Here is a 13,807-nt window from a genome sequence, read left to right on the forward strand (position 1 = left end):
GCAAGAACAGTATATGTTAGTTATGTTTTGTGTGTGTCTACAAGGAGAGGTCTTTGAGGAGTTTCAGAAAAGATGGGTCCTGCTTAAGACTTGGTCCCTGGAGGAAGAGGAGAACAGGGTCCCCATCTCCTTCCTTCTAAAGGCAGTGATGAGGGTGAGGAAGGCATAAAGAGATAGGTGGTGTTGCCTACTAGTGCTGAGCCCCAGGGCATGTCCCAGAGGAACCAACCACCCCTACAGTCCAGGCCAGTGGTTACAAGCCTTTGTGATCTCTCCAAATCCTGGGGTCCTGGCACCCATGGTCTTCTAGTTGCAAGACCCTCACATGGACCATGTCTCTGTAGAGACTGGGCTGACCGTCAAGGCAGCCAGACTGGAGGGAATGGCCCCACTTCTCAGCCAGGCTAGTGAAAGGAACTGAGAAGTCCAGGGTGAGCTGTTTTCAAGGTCCATAGATCTGATGCCAAAGACTAGAAGTGAGGACAAGAACTGGTGTCAAACTGGAACCTACAATTCAGGAATAGAAACATACCTAAGAGACTTCCAGACCAGAACCTGGAAACCACTTTGCATGTGTGAGCAACTAATCCTCTTATCTAATCCTGTGAGGTCCTAGGCTCCATGTTACAGATTAATAAACTCAGGCTCAAAGAGGACCAGAGACCTGTCCAGGGTTCTGTGGGCCACAAGGTTTCTGAACTGGGAACTCAGATACGTGCCAGAAGAGGAGAGCTGTTTCTGAAAGCAAATTGGCATCCCACCCTAGGTAACCATTGTGGGTACTCTGAACTTGATTTACCTGATGAAGGTGACGTGTGTAAAATGACATGTCAGCACGACTGCACCTGGGCAGGTTGCTAAGGAAGCAGCAGGACTGTTTGGTGTCCTCCGTGACCTCCTACCTCAATTGCAGTTTACGCTCTCAGTTGGTGGAAAGTAGAAGGGGCCCTTTACATATATTGGCCACACCTGGAGGAGCCAATTCTCACTTTGGTCATTGTATCATTTTTTTAAATATATATATTTTTTTATTTTTCAATTACAGTTGGCATACAATATTATATTAGTTTCAGGTGTACAACATGGCGCTTAGACATTTATATAACTTATGAAATGATCATATTTATAAATCTAGTACCCATCTAACACCATACATAATTATTACAATATTATTGACTATAGTTCTTATGCTATACTTTACATGTCCATGACTATTTTGTAACTACCAATTTGTAATTCTTAATCCTTTCCCCTCTTTCGCCCACCCTCAACCGTTCTTCCATCTGGCAATCATCAAAATGTTCTCTATATCTATGAGTTTGTTTCTGTTTTGTTTATTTTGTTCTTTAGATTTCACATGTAAGTGAAATCATATGGCATTTGTCATTCTGCGTCTGACTTACTCCACTCAGAACAAATCCCCACTAGGTCCATCCATATTGTTACAAATGGCAAGCTTTCATTTTTTTATGGCGCAGTAATATTCTACTGTATAGGTACCATCTCTCCTTTATCCATTCATCCATTGATGAACATGAGGTTGCCTCCATATCTTGGCTATTGTAAATAATGCTTCAATGAACATGTAGATGCGCATGTTCTTTTGAAGTAGGGTTTTGGATTTCTTTGGATAAATACCCAGAGTGAGATTACTAGGTACTTCTTTGTCTCTTGTTATAGCCTTTGTTTTAAAGTCTATTTTGCTATGGCCATGCCACCCTGAACGTGCTGATCTCATCTGATCTCAGAAGCTAAGCAGGGTTGGGCCTGATTAGTACTTGGATGGGAGACCAGCTGGGAACATCGAGTGCTGTAGGCATTTAAAAAAAAAAATAATAATGAAATCTATATTGTCTGGTACTAGTATTGCTACTCCAGCCTTTTTTTTTTTTAATTATTATTATTTCTGTTTTCATGAAACATCTTTTTTCATCCCTTTGCTTTCAGTCTGTGTGTCTTTAGATCTGAAATGAGTCTCTTGTAGGCAGCATATGTAAGAATTTTGTTTTCTTATCCATTCAGCCACTCTATCTTTTAATTGAAACATTCGGTCCATTTATATTTACAGTAATTGTTGATAGATAAGTAGTTACTGCCATTTTATTATTCATATTTTTAATCTTTTTTTTTCTTCTTTTTCAAAAGTCGCTCGAACATTAGAAGCTTTTTATCAGTCCTTCCATTCTAAATGATAGCTTTCCTGGGTAAAGTAATCTTGGTTGTAGTTCCCTGCTTTTCATCCCTTTGAGTATGTCATGCCAATCTCTTCTGGCCTGCAAAGTTTCTGTTGAGAAATCAGTTGACAGTCTTATGCTTGTGGGAGCTTCCTTATAGGTAAATAATTGCTTTTCTCTTGCTGCTTATAAGATTCTCTTTTTGTCTTTAACTTTTGGAATTTTAATTATGATGTGTCTTGGCATGGGTCTCCTTGAGTTCATCTTGTTTAGGACTGTCTCTGCTTCCTGGGCTTGTATGTCTATTTCCTTTGTCAAGTTAGGGAAATTTTTCATCATTATTTCTTCAAATAGATTTTCAGTTCTTTACTCTCTCTCTTCTCCTTCTGGTATCCCTATGGTGCAAATGTTTTCACACTTGATGTTGTCTCAAAGGCCCCTTAAACTATCTTAATTTTATGTATGTATGTATGTATGAATGTATTTATGTATGTATGTATGTATTTTGCTGTTCCATTTGGGTGTTTTCTACTATCTTACTTCTAAATCACTGATTCGAACCTCTGCTTCATCTGATCTACTATTGATTCCCTCTAACATATTCTTCATTTCAGTTATTGCAGTCTTTATTTCTGACTAGTTCTTTTTTACACTTTCTATCTCCATTTTTACATTTTCTATCTCTTTGTTAAAGTTCTCACTGAGTTCATTTACTCTTCCCCTAAGTTCACTGACTATTCATTTGCTCTTCCCCCAAGTTCATTGAACATCTTTATAAACGATGTTTTGAACTGTGCATCTAGTAGATTACTTATCTCCATTTTGTCTACTTCTTTTTCTGGATCTTTGTTCTGTTCTTTCATGTGGGACATATTTTATTGTCTTTCCATTTTGGCTACCACCCTGTGCTTGTTTCTATGTATTAAGTAGGGCTGCTATGTCTCCCGGTCTTATTAGTGGCCTTATTAGTAAGTGTCCTGTGGAGCCCAGTGCTGCAATCTCTGAGTTTACCTAAGTTGAGTGCTCCAGGTATGTCCCTTATATGAGTGGTGTGTACTCTCCTGTTGTAGTTGAGCTTTGGTTGCTGTTTGCACATCAGTGGGAGGGATTGACCCTTGGACTGATTGGTTAAGAGGACTGGCTGTTATTACAGTGGAGGAGCTATTGTTCAGGGTCTGACCCTATAGAGCAGGATTCAATTCAGCAGGGTGCCTGCCAAGTCTATTCTTTGGGTGTGTCATCCCTAGATGCACCCCAGGTGGTGCTCTGGCTTGGTTGGTCCCAGCCTGGGACCTCCTGGGAGGGACCCCGCTGCAGGCCAAGTTTAGCCACAGCCTAGGCTACCTGGCATGAGCCACAAGCAATCCATAGATTGCTGCCACCTGAGCTTGGCTTAGAGGTCCCTCCAGGAGCCAACTCATGAACCTAGGTTGGCTGCTGATAGTGCTGTGCTTGGGGGTGCTCGGCAAGAGGTATGGGGCACACAAAGGCCAAATGCTGCTTGTCTGGGTTTTGTGAACCTTTGAGACATTTTAGAAAAGTCTGTAGCATGAGCCAAAGCAGGCCATTTGTATGGAAAAGCCACTGGAAGTAGCTGGTGTGGGCCCTCAAGTTGGGTGGGGTGAGATTTCCTGGTATCATCAGGGCAAGGTAACTGGTGTTAGCCAGGCTGATGGAAATGCAGATATGACAGCCACCTGAGTCTGTTTGCTGGGAGAGGGAACAGCTCAATAAAGAGACGATAGATTCTGCCAACACTTCTGTCTGAGAGAAAGCTGCCCTTCTAGCCCTCACCCTGAAGCCAGACAATTCAGTTCCTCCCCATATGTCCATGGCAGCTTTCAAAGTGCTGCCTTAGCCCTGGAGCTCAGAGCGAGTGAGTCCATCAGCAAGTAAGTCCATGTGCAAGCCCTTTAGGAGCCCTTTAGGAGTCTGCAACTCCCACCACCCTCTGTCTTACTCAGTCATAACATCCACTGGTTTTCACAGCAAAAACTTATTGGGACTTCTCTTCCCAAGGCTGGAACACTGGGCTGGAGAGCCTGGTTTAGGGCTGGGATCCCTTACTCATCAGGGGCACCTCCACAGCCAAGATATCCCTCGAGATTTTTAACCGCCATATGCAGAGGTGGAACCATTCCATTCCATATCTCCACCTCTCCTACTAGTCTTGACATGGCTTCTTCTGTATGTCCTCAGTTGTAGGACTTCTGTTCAGCTAGACTTCAGGTGATTCACAATGATGGTCGTTCTGTAGTTTAGTTGTAATATTGATATGGTCATGAGAGGAGGCAACATAGTGTTTGCTTACTCCACCATCTGGACCAGAAATTCCATTGTATCATTTCTGTTTTTCCTTACAGAACTAAGCAGACATTCAACCTAGCATTAAACCTAAATGCCCACCCTTTTTCTGGCATTTTTTTTTTTATTGCCAAAACTGATTCTGTGCTGTAGATTTAGGGCTGGACAGTGCTTTCCTTGCAGTTCTGTGACACATAACATTATTCTGTTTGCAGTTGTGTGCTCTCTCAGTACTTTCAGCTTCCCAAAAAATATACCAGACCATCATGGTAAGACCTTTGTTGTATGATGCAGGAACAGGGAAATATACCCAGTCTCCAGGGGAGATGCAGCCAAAGACCCTGATGAAACTCAGTATTTCAATTGCTGTGGGCTACAATAGCAAAGGCCTTTGCCTTGTCACCTACCCTCACTCACCAGCTTAGGACAATTTGAAAGCCTGCTACTGATTTTTTTGTCTATCTTCTGGCTCTAACAGGCCTGTGTTCTGAATTAGAAGAATAATACAATCTTCCTAAACTTAAAACTCCAAGGAAAAGTAAACACCTTCTTCTAAGGTATTCAGTGGATTACTGTGTAGCTTCTTAAATTTGAACTTATACAAGTAATTTCTAAGTTTTCTTCTTCTATATTGCTCATAAGCATTTTCCCACTAAAAGTAGTTCCATGCTTGAATTTTTATGAAAGGGGAGTGATCAAAGAGTGACTCTGGATTAAAGGATTTTCAGTTCTAACTGATAGAGGGAGAATAAGAGAGAAGAGATCACAGTTATAGAGGACACGTCCGTCCAATCAGAAAAAGCCATGAGCCACCAATGGTAGAACTTTTATGAAACCTGCGGCATCTTTCTGTTGCACAACTGGGGAAGGCGAGTGGAGTGTGTTGTTTTTTCCCCCCTAAAGTTAAGGAAATATGAAGCTGTAAGCCTGACCATACACCTAGATAAAAACAGCTTCTCCAGACCAACCTGACTGGTGACTCTGATAAATTGGTGCCATTTCACAAACTTAGCAGTTTTTGTGAACTTGGTGTCAGGGGACTCTGCAGGCTTTCTAGATGCAGAAATAAATGGCCCTCAGAAGGCTCCTGATGGAAGGAAATGACATAAAGGAGAAATTACTAACTGAACAGGTTATATTACTGATCACAATGGAGGCCATGCCCACCTCATTTTCCTAGTTGTGCTGGAAACATTTACAATGAAGATAGCCCTTGAACTGAATCTTAAAGGATGCTTGGAGACTCCTGAAAGTAGACAGTGTGAGGCAGGGAACAATGTATATAGAAGCCCAGAGGCTAAAGGATATAGGACTTTCAAGTTTCATAGAAAGCTTCTGGGGGACTTAAAGGACCAGTTGTGTCTGGTGAGTGAGAAATGGGTGGAGGGGCAGATAATAATGAAGTCCTAGAGGCCCTCAAATACCTGGCCAAAGAGCTTTTATTTCATTCCAATGATGGTAGGTTTCACTGAATGAGGGGAGATGTCACAAAGTGTTGTGGGGGATCAGATCTAGTTACCCCAAGATGTGCTTCTGTAGTATGAGAATCGTTTTGAGCTGAGGGCTCAGGAGAAACTTCTGCCCCTCCTTTGATTACCTGGAAAAACTTGAACTAGGCCTTGCCCATAATGAGACATTATCAGAAATAATCTCTTTTGACCTGTCTGTAAGGCAGGGCAAACTTCTATTCACTAAACATCTGCTCTTCTTATCATCATGCAATGACCCTTTGAAGCCCCCAAGGCACCTTACCTCATCCTGAGTTCAGGATTTCTTATATACCTTTTATGCATGTGGGGGTCTCTGACTCTCTCATGTATGTGGGGTTCCCATACATATGTATGTATGAAATTTGATTATATTATTTTGCTAATCTGTCTCTTGTCTCTTTGATTATTAGACCAAACAAAAGAACCTCGAAGGTAGAGGAAAGTACCTTCTTCTGCACAGTGTCCCTTGGGCATCACAGAGCAGGGGACCACTAAATGAAGAGTAGATTTGGAGGAAGTGGCTATGTTACTGGAGAGTGGGGATCCTCTCTCAGTGTGTCGTCCAGGTTCTTGGTGTCTTGAACAAAGAATTGAGCAAGACACCAAAATACAGTAGAAAAGAAGTTTTATTAGAAGGGAAAGTACACTTCCAGAAGTGGAAGTGGGTCTGAGCAAGAGAAGCATGACTAAAAAGGCCCGGTAACAAAGCCTTTGGGGTTTTTATCCCTATTTGCTGTGGGTGGTTACTTTTCTTAGAGAAATGGGCTTCCTTATTGACAACTAAGATTGATAGGACTCAGTGATTCATCATTTGCTTTCCGTGCGTGTTCATTTCCAGAATTCAATCTGTTATAATGATATTAATGAACTTCTGGGCAAATGCATCATATTATAATGATGGTATAATGAGGTTCAGGTGAGTTGAAGGTTGTTGGGGGTCTTCATTGTGCAAGTGCAAGTGACTGGCTTAAACTGGTACCTAATTCTGCTTGTTTCTTTGTGTGAGTTTAAAAAATGCCTTTTGACTTGCTTAATTGTGGGTGGATTAGGGCGGACCCCTTCTAGGATAGGATGACCTCAGTGTCTTTGCAGGCAGACCCAAAACCCTCTGACTTTCCTGCCTCTTTTCTAAGAGCCATGAACCCCCTTATTATTAGTATGGATGTTGAGGGACGGGAGGTCTCTTCTTTCATATCTGCTTCCTACTGAGAAGGGCCGTTGTCCCTGTCTACTGGGGTTTCATGGAGCTCTTTCCCTTTCTGCCCCTGTCAGGATGGGGTCTTGGGTTTCCTGCTGAAGTGCCACCTCAGTCCCTAGACAAGGAAAAGAAGATACAAACTTGTTATTTGAATCATATATCTATTAATTTCTATTATAGATTTGCCTATTAAGCGAGTAAAGAGAAACAGGCTTGGTTAATATATTTCTTAGAGAAAAAAAAAAGACCTTTGGCCTAAAGTCCCCTCCCCTTTCAGACTCCAAGGGCCCTGTATGGCTTAACATTATTTCTGCTAACAATGGGCAGATGACCTTTATCAATAGCCAGAGGATCTGAGTCACCAGTTTGGGGGCAATTATTGAGATTTAAGGAACAGGGCCTTTTTCTCAAAGGAAGGAGGGAAGAAAACTTAACTAGATTTACTAAAAAGATTAAGAACTCTGCAAGAGATGTCCCATTTCATTTCCTGCTAAAAGATAAGAATTTTACAAGTGATGTTCCATATCAGTTACACTGAGTCTAATATGTCCAATACTGTTGGCAGAAGATCTAAGAGAAATGTTGCATTTTAAAGTCTGCGAGGGGGGAACCAGAGAAAGACAACTGAGTCATCCTCAAGCCTATGAGGGATGCAATGGGAAGGAATGCCATTGTCCAGTTCTCTGAGACGAGAGAAGGTGAGTACTAAGCCCTAGAAAATCTATTCCTAGTCACTGAGCAGCACATGGATGGGTTATCAATAAATATTTAGGGGTGCATCAATGACTTATTAAATAGAGAAAGAAATGAAGGTATATGAGTTTCCTGGGGATGCCATAACAAGCTACCACAGACTAAGGGATTTAACAACAAATTTATTCTCACAGTTCTGAAGGCTGGAAGTCTGAGATAAAAGTCTTACCAGGGTTGGTTTCTTTTGAGGCCTTGCTCCTTGGTTTATGGATGGCCATCTTTTCCGTGTCCTCACATGGTCTTCCCTCTGTGGGTGTCTGTATCCTAATCTCTTTTAATGAGTACACTGGTCATATTGGATCAGGACCTACTCTAAAGACCTCATTTTAACTTTATTACTTCCTTAAAGACCCTATCTCCAAATAGTCACTTTTTGAGGTACTGAGGGTTAAGACTTTAACATATAGATTTGGGGGAACACAATTCAGTTCATGACAGGAGGGAAGAAGGGAGAGATGGAAGAGGAAGGCAGGTATTATTTGAGAGATCTGATGAAGGGGAATGACAAATAGAGATTTGATTTGGGAGCCAAGAGATTATTGTCCCCTGGAGGCCCAAGTCACCAAGGTCAGCCATCAAAGAGAAGGGAAACTAATCCCAAAACAAAAGGCAACAAGAGAATCAAGGAAACTCCTAATCCTTTCATTTTAAACTGGAATTTCAAAACAAAGAGGAGCCTGGGAAGAGACACATTTCCCATGCATTTCAGGTATTCCAAAATAATGGCCTTTATTGGGAGACCTAGAGTCAAGAGCAGCTTTCATGCCAGAATCCTGCCCCTCATCTCCCTCATACTCCTCCCCTCCACAATGCTCCAACTCCACTGTGCACTGTGGATGCTAATGCTTTGGCTTAATCAACTAAGAAAGTTTTGATGTGAATTTGGCCAGGCCTATCCTTGGAAAAACATAACTGGCACCCTTCAGTGGGCAGCACCCATACCCTCAACCCTCTAGGAGTCCTTGGAAATGTGTGGGGCATTTTTGATTATTATAACAATCTTGGAAGTGGGGGCATAACTAGCATTCAGGGCAGAAGCCACAATGTGAATGTCCTACAATTCAACTGCACAGGAAAGTGCCAGTTGTGCCCACACTGAGAAACAGAGAGACAGGTGAATGGAAGTTACAGACACAGCACTCTGGGTCAACCAAAGGCTTCTGGGGTTTTCTGAGAAGGTTTACAAGATACAGCAAGTCATGTCCAAGTACAAATTGACTATTGATTGTCTTCTAACAGCTCCAGGTGATCACGCTGCTGGCACCCACCTTGAATGCTTCTCTCAGAAGGCCACTACCAGACTGGCTTCTCCCTGGAATATATTCTGCTTTTGCAGAGGAGTAGTTTCCCCTCTGGATCCAGCCAGGGCTAGCTGAGCACTGCTCTCAGCTATCCTGGACCAAGAGCGAACAAAGAAAATCAGATTCGGGTCTGCTTAGGCTCCTCCCAAACACTGGCCCAAATAGACCCAGGGCTGGCCAAAGGAGAAGCCAGACTGCAGAAGCCCAGGCAGCTGCTAGACCTAAGCTCAGGCCTCCATCACAAGCAGGCCAGGTCGCTCTTCCCAGACTTCCTGTCTGGTTAAGGACAGAATTCATGGAGCTAGTCCTTTTGCAGCACCTAGAGTAACCTCCTTTGGAGGTAGAGAAAGCTGAGACTGCTCATTAAGTGGGAAAACATCCCATCCTACTACCCTTTTGCTTTCTATCTGCTTGCACACATGCACCCACTCTATACCTGGATGAATGACGGATGAGACAACTTCAAGAGTGTTCCCTCTTCTTGGCACCCACCCCTAGGCAGGTAAACTGCAGGATCTGGCCCAACTGCTCTTCCACAGTCCCACCCAGACTCCATTTCCATTCCCTTGGGAATTTTCTCTGAACCTATAGCCAACTGATGAACTAATTTATGCTAAGATGGGAAAGGCTGGTATTATTTTATTATACGAGTTTTCCAAAGGTATTAAAATATTAAAATAGAGGAGGACAAATTTTTAGTCAATAAATGGCTCTATAATGATGAAATTGCTGAATCATTAACTGCTGGAGAAAAAGATTGTAGTGACATGGGATGAGCTCTCTACAGGACAAATAAACCCTCTTTCCCCAGTTCATAAGTATAGCCTTTTTTCTAAATATACAGAGATCCAGTCCTAACTCAACTTGGGATGTCTGGCTAACTGCCCCTCCAGGGGGCTAGTAGGCTTCTGTCCTTTCAAGACTCAGCAAGAAAGAACATCACCTCTTCCAAGAAGCCTTCCAAGCCCCAAAACGCTGAGTTAGGGCCTCTCTTCTGAGCCCCCAGTTTCCTGTACAAACCTCTACATACAGCACTGTTGTTACTTAAGTAAATGTCCCTGCTGGACTGTCCGACCCCAAGGTCAGCCACTGGTTATTAGTCATCTTTGTGTTCCGTCTGCCTGAGCCTAGGCCCTGGGCTGGGAGGAAGTGGTGGGTGAATGTCTGTAGAATGAAAGAAGGATGTTCCATATGAGTGCTCCCAGGTTGTTTCTCAAACAGGGGTCCCACGAACAACCCCAGGGCTCTTCACGATCCCTAATGGAATTCTTGATGCATTAGGAAGATCCAGAAATATTTTTAAAGCACATTGATTATCTGAATAGGCACCATATAAATACCTGGTGGCACCTGATTTCTGTGCCCTTTTTTGCATTTAGGTTGGAAATTTAGGGTGACCTCAAGTGTTATGGCTTTAAACATTCATACTGGTAGATTGGTAGATTGTGTCATCTCAGCCCCTAGCAATGAAGAGCAATTACCTCAAGAAGAATCTGCTTCATATTCAGCCCCATATTCACTTAGGAGACAACTTGGTTTTGTAAACACCAAACTCAATAGTCACATAAAATTAATGTTGTTAGTTTGAATTTTATTGCTGTTGTAAACATGTTTGTATTTAATTTATAAATTTGTTTTTATTTTATTGTTTTAAAGCAACTACAAGCTCGAGTGTTTTATTTGTGTTAAATCTTTGTTTAACAGCAATAACTTAAGTCAGCACAGGCTCTATAAGAATGTTCTTGGACTTTGAAAGGATAATACTCAGGTTTGCAAAACACTGTCAAGAAGAATTGTCATTCTTTTCTCTTAAGACTGGTGGTACCTCAGCTCTGCACTTCCTGGGTGAACGCTGGAGGTGGGAGTGGGGGTGGGGGGACTGCCAGAAGTCCAGCAGCAGAGCATCAACAAGCCTTCAGAGGGGTTCAAGCATCATTCATGGACCTTCTCTCCAGGTTCTTGTGCTCTGCCCCATGCCAGGTACAGCAGGACCCAGTATAGAGCAGCACATACCACACATACACATACATACTCATGCTCATGCACATACACATGTGTGCACATGTGGTCTGCTCCTGGTGCCAGACTTTGAGCTCTAGACAGGGTATTTTCATTAACTGCTTGTTCCATTTTTCCTACAACTCAGTACATCCAGGTCCTCCTTGTCCCTGTGCCCAGCTCATTCTCCCATGGGGCCTTCAGGTGAGTCTTAGAAGAGAATCAAGAAGAACATATTATGTTTTCTTCACCAATCTCCATGCCATCCCACACTCACACACTAGATTCCTTCTGTAAAACTCTCTGTGTTTGCCCAAAGCACTCTGAGTGCTCAGGGCCAGTAGGCCATTCTGTGGTTGCCAAAGGTCAGCTGCTTGTTCCCAAATGTACTTATGCCATTCCGGCCATTCAAATCAACAAAAACTGCTTGAGCACACACTATATGCTTGCTCCCTTAAGGACCTAAGACCAGGAAGACTCTATACTGAAAACATGGACCTACTCCAGCCTTGCTGGTTGCTGCCTTCCTGCCTCTGGTTTCTCTTCTTCAGCATCTGTATTCATTTCTTAGGGTTGCTATAACAAGATACTGCAGAGTAGGAGGCTAAGACAACAGACATTTATTGTCTCATAGTTCTGAAGTCCAGAAGTTTAAGATCAAGGTGTTGGCAGGGACGACCCTAATAATCTTATTTTATTTACCTTGTTAAAGGCCCTATCTCCAAAAATGGTCATATTCTGAGGTACTAGGGGTTAAGATTTCAACATATAAATGGAAGGTTGAAGGGAGCACAATTCAGTCCAAAACAGCATCCATTTCTGTGCACCTCAGAGACCGCTGACTCCTATGGAAGATGAATCAGGGACCCTTTTCTTCCCCATCGGCCTTCTACCTGGACCTCCTTTGTGATGTCACATTCCCCAGTCAATGTATTATCCTTTAACATCTGCCATTTCTCTCTTTCCTCTTCTATATTTCTTCTCCAACTTCCTCAACTTTTCTTCATCTTCCTTCAACTCCTTCCCCTTCTTCTTCCTGCAGGGCCCTGTTTTCTTTCCCAGTTTCACTTTCTTTACCCTTTCTCTCTCCATTGAGCTCCTACCACCATTCTTTCTCAAGCTCTCCCTCTCACTCACAGTTTTAAACCTTTTTAAGAAATGAGGACACACCACAAAAAGAGTTTTGTAATTTAACTATCTTGAGTTAGCTTTGTCTTCATCCACTATAAGTATACTTAAAATCAAAGCTAACTTAATTCTGAAGGACCAAGGATTAAGATATTAAGAACTGGGGTTCTCAAAATGTGGTTTGTAGACCACAAATATGGATGGGAAAGGCCTCTAAAGTCATTTCTAACCTGTGGTAATGTTCAATTAAATGTTTCATTGCCTTTTTATTATAAAAGTCATACTTGATAAATATATAAAACTCTAAAAAAATACTGCAAATTACAGAAAAATAAAAAATTATCAATAATTTTCAGCTAGAGCTAATCACATTGACATTTCATTGCATTCATAGTATTTCCAGGAATATGTTTATTTAGTGAATGGAATACTTTCCATATTATTTTCTAATAAGTCACATCTATACAAAAGAAAGCTTTTGATATCATGTTATATTCCAATCCTTTGATTACCTCCCCCCACAATAATTTTTAGTTCATTTATTTGAGTTTTCAAGATAAGTATATTGTCTTTTTCTGAAAATCATAACTTCTTGTCCATTATATATAAAATTTCTGTCTTTCCAGCACAATATTAAATAAAAATTATAATCAATGATGTATTTTACTTGACTTCAGTGCTGTTTAGTTTGAGATTAATACTCCATATCATCTGAAGAAAATTTCTATTCTTAATTTCTAAAAAGTTTATAATAGGAATGATTGTAGTTTTACCACATATCTTTTTAAATTGAGATATATTTGTATACCACAAAATTCAGCTTTTTAAAGCATATGATAGAGTGATTTGTAGTTATTCACAAAGTTGTATATCCATCATTGTCATCCAGAATATGTTCATCATCCCAAGAAGAAACCCTATGTCCATTAGCAGTCCCTTCTTATTACTTCCTTTCCTTGAATTTCTGGCAATCACTAATATGCTTTCTAATTCTACAGATTTCCCTATTTGGATATTTCATATAAATAAAATCATACCTTATATAGCCTTTTGTGTCTGGCTACTTTCACTTACCATAATGTTTTTAAGGTTCATTCATGTAGTAGCATGTTATCAGGGCTTTATTCTTTTTTATAGCTAAATAATAGTCCATTGATGGATGCCACATTTTGTTTATCCATTCATTATTTGATGGATGGTAGATTGTTTTTACTTTTTTGTATTATAAATGATGTTGCTAAGAATATTCATGTACAAGTTTTTGTGTGGACATGTATTTTTAAGTATCAGATTGCTGGGTTGCATGGTAACTCTATGCTTAACTTTTTGAGTAACTGCCAGAATGTTTTCAAAAGTGGCTGTACCATTTTACATTTCCTCCAGCAATGTATGAAGGTTCAAATTTCTCTACATCCTCACCAACTCTTATTATTATGTCTTTTTTTAATTCTAACCATCCCA

The 13,807-nt window shown here is 41.2% G+C and overlaps 1 pseudogene; it reads left to right on the plus strand.

Annotated features, from left to right (window-relative positions):
- Positions 1-1,701: 1,701 nt before the first annotated feature.
- LOC120609900 (uncharacterized) lies at positions 1,702-1,819 on the plus strand (annotated as a pseudogene).
- Positions 1,820-13,807: the final 11,988 nt, after the last annotated feature.

Source organism: Pteropus medius, unplaced genomic scaffold, assembly GCF_902729225.1.
Source record: "Pteropus medius unplaced genomic scaffold, Ma_sr-lr_union100, whole genome shotgun sequence".
NCBI lineage: Eukaryota > Metazoa > Chordata > Mammalia > Chiroptera > Pteropodidae > Pteropus > Pteropus medius.